Raw genomic sequence first — 15,244 nt, 5'->3', positions numbered from 1 at the left:
TATGTCACTAGTCAGATTTTTGAGTTTTTTTCCAGCTAGCGAGGTAGCGAGTTGCTGGATTTTTGGAATTTTTTGATCAATTGGCTATGCTGATGTCATCAACCTTAGCATACTTATTCAATCAAAATTTTACTTGTTTTTGGCCAACCACAGCCCTACCTATGTGCACAACCTATGACTTCCAAAATAACCTGTGTCTTTAAGACATATGTCATTATGTAGTGAGGAGTATTTAAATGTTATAGAATACCCTCACATGGGCAATATGGGACTAAAGGTTTCCTTTCTTCTCTACTCTAACACATAGCTATGGTGTTGATAGCTTCTACTTCATGTTGGAAACTCCCCTTCATTGTCGTGGAATTACTTTTTCTTTGGATTGACCTGCAGCTTTCTCTTTTTGTCTCAATACAGGCTTCTTCCTCTTGTTTGACTACATGGAGCTTTTACTACGGGTTTCTTTCTTCCTTATACTCATGTTGCCTACCTATAAAACTTCTCTAGCTCCTTGTCAATGCCTAAGAATGGATTTTTAACATGCCTGCCACATGCTTTATTTGTGGGTTTCTTCTTTTTTGTTTGCATTGGTTCTTTGTCTTCTCTTCAAACATGGTGCCACTTTCTTAACGCTGCTCTACTCTCCATGAATTGGAAAATCCCAATTTTTTTCTTAGTTAGCTTTAACAATTTTTGTAGGGTCCATTTTCTTCAATGGAAGCTTCTTTTAACACTAATATCATCTGCCCTTCTACTTGTGCTATCTCTTGTTTAGCATGCATGTTCTTTTGGCTTGACTGCGGCTTTTGCTTGCTTGAGAAACAAACATGGGTACTTAGAAATCAACAACCTCCTCTTTTTATGCCATGACCTAGACTCCCATTTGCTTCATTTTATGGATTTTTTGCATGATTGTCTAGAAATGGTGTGTTCTCTCCTCTTTTCTACCATGCATATGGCCCTTTGCTTGAAATTGCATGGGCTTTTCATGCTTTGGAATCAACTTTTTCTAAAGCTAACCCTTGCTATTGCTCACACTAGCCCCTTTTTTGAAATAGACCTTGCATACCTTTCATTTTCCTTTGTATTATATAACCTCTTTTATGGAATAATGAGTCAAGACAGGCCATGGATGATGTGTGAGACATTTCTCTTCTACATATTAAAAAAAATAGAAAAATCTTCTATGGAGTGTAGACTCCACTCACCATTAAGCATTTAATCATCTTAATTTATACTCTGCTCCCTTTACAAATTTCAATTCTTTTGGGGAAATTTAATTTTCTTTTCCATTTCCTTCAATTTACTTTCTTGCTTTGCACTCGCACATGAACTCAAATGTTGGATAGAAACCAAACCAAATTTCTTAGGGAGCTCAGGTTCATCCATCCACCCTCTATCCAAGCACCTTCTCATGAATAGAAGAAACCAACCATACCATCTATTGAAATGATATCCTTAGCAACAAGAACCTTTATCATACCTAAGGAAATGTAGCAAATGCAAAACATTTCTCTGATGCTGACTGGCCAAGAAAAAGAATACCAATTGATCTTAAAATAATTGGTCATATACAAAATGATATGGTTGGATCCATATAACTTTGTTTTAAGGAATGAAGATACCAATCCTATTTATAAATGACACACTTTGATCATTGTTATGGATACAATTCCATATCATTAGTTGCCCTTAGAAGATGAAAACTGTCACACTTGATCCCCATGTGATTCTTTTATAGATCATTTTCACTTTAAAATTCAGGCTATATCTAGGATCTTGAGACATCCATCAGTCTAAAGTAGTCAGACCTCAAAATGGGTTAAGCTAAAAAAAAAATTGTTTCCAAACAACTAATTTGCAAATCAATCTATCAACTACCTCGAATTGACTAGAAACCAATTTGATCACTAGATCATCACTTAAACTCATTTTATCTTTGTTCTTTAAGCTGTGACTCACTGACAAGAAGGCTTGATAACCGGCTTTAAAAACTAACATAAACACCTGGCCAGGATCTAAAAACTCACACATTGACTCCTTGTTCTACATGCTTTTACCCTGTCAGATCTCGTCATATGAAGAATTCCCAATCAAAAGATATTTTATGTCAAAGTTGCCTTCTTAGAATTACCTGCAAGTAAACAAGTCAAAAAACAACAAACTGGGTTCGGATTTTGCTTTGAAAATTGTGGCATTAGCTCTCTATCATGAGGAAATTATGGATCAGTAATTTGGGCTCATGATGAATATCTGGGTGCAAATGGTGAGCATTCAAAATGGGCTACTCTGATTTTGCAGATTTAAACAATGGCAAGAAATTGATTTTTGCAAATGGAATTGACCTGGAAAAGTGTGCAAACGGATTTTTCAAGACTTAAAACACGGCACACTTAAAGTATTTTTAGAGTACTACATAGTAGTACAATCCATTCAATCTAGCCAATCTCAGGTTTTGAGTTATGACATCACGAATAGGGGTACTAATCAATCTGCAAATCCTAACACCAGTAAAACTTTAGAAATTCCATTTGGAATCGTGTTTGAAAATTGATCAAACAGATTTTTCATGAGGTGAAGCTTGAAACATAACAAGTCTCTGACATCATTAATGTAATACAAAAAGAATTTTAGCATTTTGATCAACTGGTCAAAAGTTATAACTCATCAAATAGGGCTTCCCAGAATTTAGAATTAATTGCAAAAGCATGAAAATAGTAAATGACCAACTTTGAGGGACTCAAAATCTAGTCAAACAGACTTAAAACAAGTTGAAATCTAAAACGTAGGTTCTCAGGTATGGATATTAGGTACTCCCAAAGTGGCAGATCATGACATATTACTGGGTGTGAGATATTCAGCTGCAAACATAGCCTCCTATCACTGTTTGACACTCAGGTGAAAATGCAAATTTTGACACTAGCTCAAAACAAGGCTTCACAAAATGAATTAGAATGACAATTGAACTTCATGGAATAGGCGGATAGGCTAGATGGAAGGTGTTAGAAACATTAAACACCTCAAGTGCCTAAAAGGTACAATCGAGTACAGTCTCATTTAAAAGCATTTATAGGGCTCAATTTTCTCAATAGTGCTCAAAATTTGGGCTACAGTTTTGAGCCCCAATAGTGGCTCTGTTTGGGGATGCATGTCCCTTGTCTTTGCATAAAATTTTGAGCATTGGTTATATAGTCATCCATTATGTCTTTTCTAAGTCTCTTCATACATCTAATGTATTAATTTCAAAGAAATTAAGAGAAAGCTTTGTTGAAAGTTTTATTTTGAAATTTGTCTCCTTTTTATGGGTTTGTAGTTTTCTATTGATATATGTACAAGGTAAATATTGTCCATTTTTAGCTTGACTTTGAAGTTGTGTCATTGTGTATCTTGCTATTAGGTCAATGAGTTGAGTAAAATTTCTTGATATCCACTGATCGAATTATACGAATCATAGGAGGATCTAATAAGTATGAATTTCATTTCGAGGATAGATGTCTATTTGCAAGGTGAATAGATATATTATATATCTAAGTATGTGATTATATTTTGGTATCCATGTGTATGTTTAGACTTAGTTTATGCATAATAGATAAGAGATTGATCAACTTCAAGATTACATGCTCTTGTTGTTGCCTACCTTGGTCTTGCAGATAATCAACATCATTAATCCATTTCCTTTTCCTTTCATGTTGAAGAGTTGAAAAGAGTTACCCTCACATGGTTTATCAAATTCATGAGTCATGTTAGCAGCTATTTCATGTCTATGTTGCTTGCACAAGCATAAAAGATTTGGGGTTTTTTTATCTATTATATAAATTCATTTATATGCTTTGACACTGGTACTTTATAAAGAATCTAAGATCCACCTGTCTAATTCTTGTAGAGCCTAAAGAAGAAGAGGTGGACTATATAGCCTTATATTTGGCACTAGTTTTTCAATGGGTACATTGAACATGGGAATTAGCTACCCCTAGGTGTATGTTTTTGTATCACTGGGTTATTAAAAACTATTAATTCAAAAGAAAACAATGCCCTTTATAATATATTGGTCAAGGTAGAGACTAGCCTCTGGAGAATAATGTTCTAATCACTCTAACCTATAAAGGTGGCTCTCTTTTATACATTAGAAAAGTTTAAGAGAAGCAAGGAGACAAGGATAAGGAGAAAGAACAAGAGAAATTAGTGGCCAAGCCTACCTCCCCTATCTAAGTCATAAATTTGGATGGTGATACCAACCCTATGGTTGGCCAAGAACAATACACATCTTAGTAAGGGATACCTTAGCCCTCTTAGTGGCTAAGGTTTTTGCCTTTCCTATTGCTTCCTAGAGAAATAAAACTCCCCTGATACCAAGGAAGAAATTTGATCCTACTATCTTATAGTTGGCTATCAATGTGCTCTCTACTAAGACATGGCTTGAAGAGACCATTTATAGGAAGAAGAGGAGATATGAAGAAGTGGCTTGATAAAAATACACGATTACACAATTCACTTCTTTTCATCCATCCAAGAAAATTAAGAAGTAGAAAAAAAATGAAGCATTAGCCGCTGATGCTACTACTAGCCACATGCTGGTAGAGATTGTCAAGCCATAAAGGGAAGCAAAATTCCATGAGCTTTCCAAAGATAACCTCTAGATCATAATGGTGTATCTTGGTATCCCTATTCATGAATCCATGGTGAACATATGGAAGTCCACTAGTGAGAATATTAAAGATAAGTTGGAAGATCTTAAAGTAGAAAAGGAGATCCTAAAGCCCTCAAACATAGAATTGATGGAATAATTAGGTTTGTACTCGAGAGCACTTCATGAAGCCAATTTGACATGACCTAGTGTAGAAGGTCATTGATAATTTTTTTCAATATCTAAAGATAATTCATAGAGAGTCCTTTGTATCTACTAATGGTAAGCTTGTGGATATTGAAAGGATATAGTTAAAGTTCTTGGCATTTGTTTATGAAGTTGTTGATCCACTCAACTTACAAATGTCAAAGATCCAAGAACTCTTAGTTGTAGACTCTATTTTAAGGAGAGAATTAGACAAGTTCAAGTCAAGGGTCACTAGAATTGATAAATTGACTGAGATGCAAGACTACTGGATGATTTGAGATGACAACATCATCATTCTAAATGTTGAAGAACTAGATAAAATAACTAACACAATGAAATCTTATAGAGACAAGGTAGTTACTTCTAATGGGGAATGATGTTCTAATGTTGTTACAGACATCTATCATTTTCTCTCTTTATTCTTTTTGTAGCCATTTATGGAATTTTGTCAGTCTCTATAATAAAGAATGATTCAAGCTTGTGCTATTTTTAGGTTATTCTATTTGAAGATGCTCTACAATACAATCATGTAGTGTAACTGACCATTTTGAGAAGGCCTATCTATGTAACTTTTGGAGAAGTTAATAATATGGGCAACATTACTTTTGGTCAAACCCCTATAACTATGATTATTGTATGTGACTATGAGTCCAATTTTAATTCTGTTGATCTAGTTTTTTGCATTTGATTTTTCCTTCATCTAGGTATAATTTTTTTAGTTTGTATCCATTAATGGTGAATAGGGTTTATGGTCTTTGGTCATCTAGATTTGTTAGCATTGAAAACATTTGTTAAAATGCTATGTCTCATTCCTTTTAAAAAAATTTTTACAAAGAACTTGGACAAATATTCTATATTCATTTTTATCTTCTTTTTTTGTGCCCTCAAGGTAGCCTTTTCTCTCAAGTTCCTCAATGTCTGATTTGGAAAGGTCTATAGTTATTGCTAGCTCACTATAAAAAGATGTGCACTTTTTATGTATAGTGAAGTAGCAAGCATTGAAAATTTTAAAAGAATGAGACCATAAAATGAAGGTACAATAGTCGACAATTTGTGTTACGATAGAATTTTTAGTCACATACACCTTGTTAGTACCATCAAGTAGGAAAAGGGACCCAAGAAAAGGTAGCCAGAAAGAGGCACTGAAATAAAGGTTTTTTTCGATGCCTCACTACCTCGCTATCAAAAAAATTAAGCATCTCACCGTTAGCGAAATAACAAGTAGTCAATAAATCAAAGACACAATGGCCTTCAAGTTTCTAAGTGACTGTAATTTGTCCAAGTGGCATGGTGAGTAATAGCTGCTATTGTCAGAAGCAGTTAATAAGGGCAATGGTGATTTTATTGGTTTCCATTCTTCCAACATTGAGTTTTGTTAAAGTCACCAAAGCTCGCTACCTCGCTATCAAAATTTTTTGGCATCTCGTTATTAGCACCATATCAAGGCACCATGAAATGAACACATGGTGGGACCTCAAGCAATGTGGAAAGGTGACCAGGATTAAAGAAAGGTTTTGTTTGTTGCCAATAGTGTAGAATTTCCTATGTCATCAGTGCCCTAGACCCATGCCCTATTCATAAAGCATATAAGGGATTACAATCGTCAAATCAAGCTTGAATCAATGATCCTCACTATCTCGCAATGGGAAGTTGCGAGTTGTTTCGTCTATGCAACATAGTGAGTATGGGACCCACCACTCTTCAGGGTACTTTGTGCAATTTCTTTACCTTTGATTTGATTTTAGATCGACAACCATTGCTATTTTTCCCTGAAGAGTTGCTCGAAGGATATGTATAGCAAGGTAGTGACCTATTGACATGTGTCGTTAGTCGCTAGTGGGTCCAGACAAAAATTCCATCAAGGAAGGAGTCGTGTATGTGGCTAGCTCTCATTGGATTGACTAGCCAACTTTTCAAGTGGAATGCTAGGTTGTCTTTTTCTGCATCCCTTGATCATAGGATTTTTAAAGATTGACAACACAAATTTGAAATCAGAAGGTGGTGCCACTCTGTGTATTAATTAGACATAAAAGCTTCATGTGTGAGGAAAAACAAAGTATAATACAAAATATTTTCTCATTTCCACCTTACAAGAACAAAGATTTCAAACCTTTTCTAAGAAGAAGCAATTACTAAGAAGATTGTGTTGAAATTGGTAAGATTGTGGAACAATTTTCTCGTGAAAAATTTGTAGAAATATAGAGAGAACTAGAGTAGAATTCAAGTATTTTTACTCCAATCCATGTAAGTGTTTTGAATTCTACAAAGCATAATAGAAGAAGCTTCCAAAGAAGGGACTTTCAGGTCTAGGATTGTTTGATAAGGGTAATTGGGTCTGGGATGCTCATACCTTGCAAACTGGTTTAAATTTGTTCAAGAAATGGTTTGCAGAAAGGAAACTATTTGCCCCACATGCCAATATATGGAATTTCAACCTAGGAAAGCTAGTGGTCCCTAGTTTTTTTATGGATTATGATCTCCTTGAGACCGTGGCAAAGAACTATGATCAAGCCACTAGGGTGGTGAGAAAAATAGATTGTGAAATTCTAATCACCATTAGTTCATAAGAGATTAGAGAAGTTTTTCATTTGGGACCTCTCACTAGGTATCATGTTCCCATTAATTTGAAAGATTTAGAAAAAGAATATATATCTAAGAAGGATATAGTTAGACAAGGTACATTAAAGGCCCACATTGGTAGAATTGGAACCCTACTAGCAATAAAATTTTCCTCTAAAGAACCTTTCAAGAAAACGTGCTTCAATGCCAGGGCAGTAGAGATATGATTACTCAAATTTCCTCTTTCAGTGTGGAAATAATTTTTTATTTTTCTTCTTACTTGGCTGATGAGATTCATAGTGGATTGCTTGGGATTGCTAAGGGCAAAGTGGAGAAGACTTGGGGCCATTACTCTCTATTGATGCATATGTTTCTATTTAAGGGGGTTACATACTTTAGTAAAGAAATGGTTTTAAATATAGAACAAGAAGGAGAAGTAATGCCAATTCAATTATGAAGTGTAGATATGATTGGGGAAGCAGACAATGCTAGTTTTGCTAGATTTGATAGGTACTTTTCCTTCAAATTGAGGTGCCTCATATTAAGGGACAATCCCAAGATCCTTAAGGAACTAATGCACATTATTAGGCCTATGGATAAACCCCATAATTTGAAAGTTTCACATAATTAGGGAGACATCATCCCATATTTAGTTTCAACTATTATCAAAATTTATGGATTCAAAGGAACACCCCATGTTCTACCTTACTAAGTGCCTCTAAAGGTAGGAGTAGCTAAATTCTTGTGGTAGTTCAGAGGAGTAGAAGAAGCTTTTTCTCACAAAAGGGGGATGGGATCATTTTTTCCCACTTGCACAGTAGCCCACCAATTTGTGATAACCAAGGATGGGTTTCCCTTTACAAATTTTTGGATTAGTATAAGATGGTTGTATCCCACTCTCATTTTTGTTATGCAGAGGGTTTCTTTAATTTGGCTCTTATGCATAGGATCAAGCTTCATCTAGTTGAACATGAATTTTATTTCCATGAAGATGTAATAAGGAATGAGTACTCTCTGCAAGAGCAAGAGACAAAGAAGAAAAATGGAGAGTCTATTAAAAAGTTTTGAATTTTATTAATTATTTTGATGAAGATTACAACCCTCTAAGTAATGCTCTAACTACTGTAGATAAAATTAATAAGCTTATGAATGCATTAACAAAGGCAATGGATGAGAAGAAGCAATATTTCATCAATTCTTTTCTAGATAAGGCCAAGGAAATAACGAGGAGATTGGGCTTTACTCCCAATATAGGGGCAAGTCCATTAATGGTTCAAAGAAAGCTAGGATATATTATCATTTAGGATCAAAGGTTTATTGTGGATAAAGGAAAATAGATAGTTGAGTATATTAGTGTTGTTTTTGAAGAGAGGCCTCCTGAACCTTCTATTAAGAGGAGAAATATAATAAGGTAAGAGGAACCTCATGATGAGAGTTACTCACCTTCCCAAACCCCCATGAGAATTCCGGAGGAGCAACTCACTGATGAGAAAATTGAACTAATTGGATCACAAGGGGGAGTTTTTGTTACCCAAGTAGAGATTGATGAAGAAAACCCTTAGGAGCCCCCTATGCCAAGTTTTTAGTTGACTATAGTAGATTTCAGGGGTAGGGAATTGGATCCTATTTTGGAACAAGCTAGTTAGCAATTTTTTTCTGATGATAGTTTTGTAAAATCTAGCACTTTCCACCAATTTTCTTGGAGTGCAAACATGAACAATTTTGAGGAAAGATGTAAGAATGTGAAAATAAGGCATCCAAAAATGGGTGAAGCCTTCATTCAAAATCAAATAAAGAAACAAATGATTCAAGAGTTCCAAAATATGACCCCTAAAGAAGGGAGATAGATGGTAAAGGCTGCAAATATTTTATTATTGCCCAATAGGGACATTACTAATGCCTTGATTTTCAATTCTATGTAAAATAATTTGGGATTGCAAGATCCAAATAAAAAAGAGTTCTTGGGAACTCCATTTATTAATGACCAAGTTGCTCTTGTCATGTGGTCATTGAGAAGAGGATCCAGGGTTGTTCCATCACAACCTGATGATTCAAGACTAACATGGAATATCATTGTGAGGAGAGTTGTCGATACCTCACATGTATAGGTAGCACACATGAATGTAGATTACTCTCAATTTGCCTTGGCTACTGTAGAGAGGGAGGAAAAATAAATGATTGAGTTGTAGAGCAAGTATGAGGTAGTGGTGGATGCATACAATAAGGAGGTAAAAAAGAGAATTGAGCTTGAGAATAAAGTAATGGGGAGGTCCACTAGGCCAAGAATAACATACCCTCACCCCCCAGTTGAACCTTTTAAATCCACCCCCCTCATAGAAATACCAAATACACCCCAAAGGCCAAAGTATTACACTGCTGAGGACTTTGAAGAAGAAAATAATAAATTGTGGGCCTTACATGTGGAGTTGAATGTGAAATATGAATATAAATTAAGAAAGCCTCTCACATATTTGAGGGACAAAATTGAATGGCCACTTGTTTATGATCAGTTGGCTAGGGTGATTAGTATCTGGGATGAAATGAAAGCAAGTGATGAGGTTTTGAAGCCTATTGCGAATAAGTGGATAAGAAGGAGGAAGGAGATGACATTTTTATGTTATTCTATTATAAAAACCTCCCATGATAAAATTGAGAAGACTTTTGATATTGTTTCTGAACTTACATTGACAATAAGAGATTTCATTTTTAAAGAATAATAGTTGGCCACTTAGATAAGTACAAGAGCCAAAAGTTTAGTTTGTTTCCTTGTGACCTAGATAAGAAGGATAATTTGAAAAGTAAAGATGAATGGGCTACGCAACTAGATGATTTATTTTGTTTAAGAATGAATAAAATTATAAATGAAACAGGGCATGCATGTTGGGCTACCACAACCAAAGAAATAGTGAAAGGTCATATATTCTTTGATTCTTTAAAACAAGAATTTTTTGCTATAAATAATGAGGCTGAGTATGTGCTCAAAATATAGAGTGATATTTTACAATTTAGTTGGCCAGATGACACTATATTTGACAACTAAATGGGAGAAATAGCTCTTGATGAATAGTTTGAGGAGGTTGAAAATGATAGTGAGGAGATGTAGGGTGATGAAATCCAAATCATTGACACCATCACTACACAAGTCCAATAGGAAGAAGAAAACAAGAATGATCAATCAATTTTAGTTGTAGGCCCAAGCCCACAAGATGCTGATGCAACCGAAGAAGAGGGAAAAGTAGAAGTTGCTCCAACCATACAAGATAAAGATGCTAAAAAACCATAGGTGGAGACTAACTTGCAATCATCAGAAAAAACTTCATCATTAGCTAGCTTGGTAGTTGCATACATGAAGGAATCAGAATAGTATCCAAATCAACAAAAATATAAGATGTTACAAAAGTGGACCCACCAAAAGGAATGTTTTGATCTAGAAATCTTCTGTTACCCACATTTTTGTTATTTTTTCATAGGTGTATGTAATTATCTCTTGTAAGGGACACTTGTCAATTTCTCTTAGCCTGAAGCTTGTTGCATCTCACATTATATAAGTGAGATTCCAGGGATAGAGAATGGTCCGATTTATAATGTTGTTAGTGATATTTACATTGTTTTTGGTCCAAGTAATTTTAACAAGCTTTATGATGTATTTTCTCAATTAGTTCATGGGAAGACATTAATACAGAATGATCATTGTGTTTCTTCCTATGATCATTCTAAGTTTGCTGCAAAATGTATAAAATTTTCAAAGAGCTCTACTTGTGTTTTTCCTCGAAGTGTTCCTCTAAACCAAGCTTACTAATTACTAATGTATACAATATTAGTACTTATCCCAAAGTGTTCCTCTAAACCAAGCTAACATACCAAGTACCTCAAATGATCTTGGTTCCCAAAAGAAACTCATATATTTGGAAAAATATAGACAAATATCATTTGCTGGTATTCCTGGTGCTCCACCTCCCATATCATTTGATTTAAGAGATAAAGCAGTTAATTTTTATGGAAATAATGTTGTTACTGGTGAAGAACATTTGAGAATCTTCATAGACACGTTAAATGATTATGAGGTTAACATGAAGATGTTGTCATGAATTTTTTTGTGCATTCACTAACTGAGGATGCAAGAGATTGGTTCAGAAGACTACTTGATGATAGTATTAGCTCATGGAATGATTTGGAGAAGTTATTCAAAGAACAATATGGAGACAACACTAATGCAAGATTCATATTAAATGAATTCAACAATATCAAGAAGAATCCTAATGAATCTGTATTTGAATTCAATGGGAGATTCCAGAAAGGTATGTACAAATTATTTCAGGTTGTGAGGTTGAATGAGGATGTTTGTCTCACAACATATTTTAATACTTTTGATAGCAAAATGGCTTACCAATTGAGGGATAAGGATCCTAAAACATTAAGAGATGCCTATAAGGTTGCAGTAAATATAGAGAATAATAGGAAGGCATCTGGAAAACTAGGTAGGAGGGATGATCCAAAGCTTTTTAATCCCAAGAATAGTAACAAAAGGGAGGGTAATAAAACTTTTGTAGGAAAAAAGCCAGAAGTACCTACAATAGGCTAGTTGTTGGAATTTCTTAAAAAGATGAATCCCACTAGTTTCAATGAGCCAAATGTTGTTGAGAAAACCCCTATGAATAATAGCAACTTCAATAGACAACCTAGAATGTAGAATTACCCTTATACTACCCAATGGAAGGATGGGAAGCCAATCCCTAACCAGATTCAAAATTTAAAGGATAAGGGTACACTAGACCCTGTGCAAAGAAGTTTAGTAAATATTAATGATAATGTGCGTTGGTGTATTATTTGTCAATCACCCCACTTAGCAGAATATTGTGCACTTGCTCAGTCATTTATTTCTGATCACAGTTTACAAACTAAGGAGGAGGAAGAAGAAAAGAGTCATGATGATGTAAGTTGTAATATGGTAAGCTTGTGTAGTGACTATGTTGATTCTAATTTAGAAGAAACTAAAAATGATTTGGAAAATAAGAAAATTGCTTATCAATTACATCATCAAGAAGTTTTTTCAGACAATGAAGGTTGTGAAAAAGATAAAGTATGTCGTACATCTTCTAAAGTGGGTCATGTAAGTTTAAGAATGCCTTCCAAAGAATAAATTGATAGGATCATTGCAGAAATAATTTTCCAAGTGCATAGCAATTATAATCTGAGAAACAAAATAGTTAATAATGAAGCTAGAAAGCCTTCTAGTATATTCATAAAAGACATCACTCACAAGATGAAGGATGAAGAGAAGAACACTAATATAGAGACTATCAAGGCTAAAGATGTTAAAACTAAGAAGTGGTAACCTAAGAAGAAAGTTAAATTCCAAGCCAATGAGACATCAAAAGCAATTGTGCAAGAGAAGGGATCACGATCTGATAATTCCAAGCAAATAATAATCCTTGCTGCTCAAAAGGCTCCTACTCTAGGTATGATCATTAAACCCACTATCTCTAAGCCTGTTGATATGATATCCATGTTGTCCCAAATGAATATTAAGGTGCCTTTGTCTAAACTCTTTAGAATTGAAGGGCATAAGAATAAAGCCTTGGCACAGTTGGGAGGGATAGGAACTAGCAATAACAATGTAGAGAAAAATGTTATTCAATAGACTCCATTAGTAATAGAGGTTAGTGGTATCATGTCCCAAATTCCCAAATGTTCTTGGATGACTCATCAATAGTATACATAGAAGATATTGACCCATTCTTTCTCAGTCTAATTATAAAAGGAAAGACCCTAAAAAATTGCATGATAGACTCAAGAGCCTCTAACACCATAATGTCTTTAAAAATAATGGAAGCCTTAGGGTTGAAAGTAGACACTAAGTAGGGGAGATGCAAAGGTATGGATGCTAGGGAAGTCCCAATCATAGGTACTATAAATGCTTTGCCATTTAAACTAGTCGCATATCTTGAGGTAGAGTTGACCATGTCAGTCCTTGTAGTTGATATACCTCCACACTATGGAATGTTGCTTTCTAAAAAATGGAGTGCTGCTATGGGAGGTAGCCTGCAATGTGACTTAACTTATGAAACCTTTCACATAGGTGATAAGGTTGTAAAAGTAGATAGAGAGCCAAGGGATAATCACATCTTGGGTGAAGAAATTGATAGAAATGCTACTTGCTTTTTAGATACTGGTGTAAATGCATTTAGAGCTGAATTGATTATCCAGGAAGTTGAGATTTTATCTGCTACAATTGAACATGAAGTTGAGTCTTGTATGAATTCACCAAAGTTATGGACAATGTTATTTGATGAGGCTAGTTCTAAGGAAGGTACAGGGGCAGGGGTAGTTTTTGTATCTCCTGAGAAAAACACTTTTAGATACTCTTTTACCTTAATCTTCTCATGCACCAACAATATAGCTGAGTATGAAGCCTTGCTATTAGGATTGAAAGTCACTACACACCATGGGATCAAGAAGTTACATGTTATAGGTGATTCAAAATTGATTATCTCACAAGTAAGGGGAACATATGCCTCTAAGAACACAAGGTTGAAATAGTATAGAATTTTTTTTTGGGATTAGATTGAATTCTTTGAAGTATTTGGTATATAATGGAGGGATAGAACTCAAAATAAGATGGCTGGCTCATTAGAAAATGTAGCCATCAAACCTAAGGAGATATCATTTGTAGGAATCTCTCAAATTGAAGTACAAAGTAGACCTTTGATACCTAACAATATTGAAAATTGGCAAGTCTTTGAAGATGACAAAGACATTGTAAAATTTTTGTTAAATAAAGAAAAATACCATGGTCGAGAAATGGATTGCAATGATTTAATTGAAACTATAGATGGTAAGGAAACCATTTTTGGCCAGGAGATTATGAAATTGAAAACCAACAAGGTTCCAAAAGGGTTAGTGGTTTTGCAAAATATTTTTGATAACTAGGATAGAGTAAAACTAGGAGTTAAGGACCCTAACCCTCAAGAATTAGAAGAGATAAACCATGGTACTTGATCAAGCTCCCAAAAAGGTTCATTTCAACCAAAATCTGCCTACTAAAATTAGAAAACCATTGATTGACTTACTTAGAAAGTATAGACATGTTTTTTGCATTGTCATTTAATGACCTTAAGGCTTACGGGGAAGATCTATTTCAACATGTCATACCACTAAAGGATAATGTAAAACCTTTCAGACAAAAATAGAGACCAGTAAACCCTACCTTGGCTCCCAAAATGCAAGAAGAGTTGATGAAGTTAAGGGATGGTGGGATGATCAAACCAATTAGACATTCCACCTAGGTTTCAAATTTGGTACTCGTCAAAAAGAAAAATGGAGACATAAGATTATGTGTGGATTTTAGGAATTTGAACATTGCATCCTTGAAGGATAATTATGGATTACCAAATATGGAAGCCATGTTGTAGCAAGTAACTAATTCTGAGATAATGTCCATGATGGATGGTTTCTCTGGGTACAATCAAGTCCTAGTAAAGGAAAATGAACAATTTAAGATAGTCTTCACAACCCCATGGGGAACCTATGTATATGTAAGGATGCCATTTGGCTTGATTAATGTAGGAGCTACTTTCCAAAGAGTTATGGATGTGGTATTTCATGAGTATATCAACAAATTTATGGTGGTATACCAAGATGATCTTACAACCTATTCTAAGAAGGCTAAGGATCATTGTAGGAATTTGGAGAATTTTTTTATGAAAGCCTTGGAATATGGAGTATCATTGAACCCAAAGAAATGTACCATTGGGGTGACAAAAGATAGGCTATTAGGACATATAGTGTCTAAGGATGGCATAAAGATAGACCCTAAAAGAGTGGCAACCATTGATAAGGTGCTTAAGCCAAAAAATG

The sequence above is a fragment of the Cupressus sempervirens genome, chromosome 11 (assembly GCF_028749045.1).
Source record: "Cupressus sempervirens isolate cs-2001-9-10 chromosome 11, ASM2874904v1, whole genome shotgun sequence".
NCBI classification, from domain to species: domain Eukaryota; kingdom Viridiplantae; phylum Streptophyta; class Pinopsida; order Cupressales; family Cupressaceae; genus Cupressus; species Cupressus sempervirens.
Note: the sequence above shows the minus strand (reverse complement) of the source record.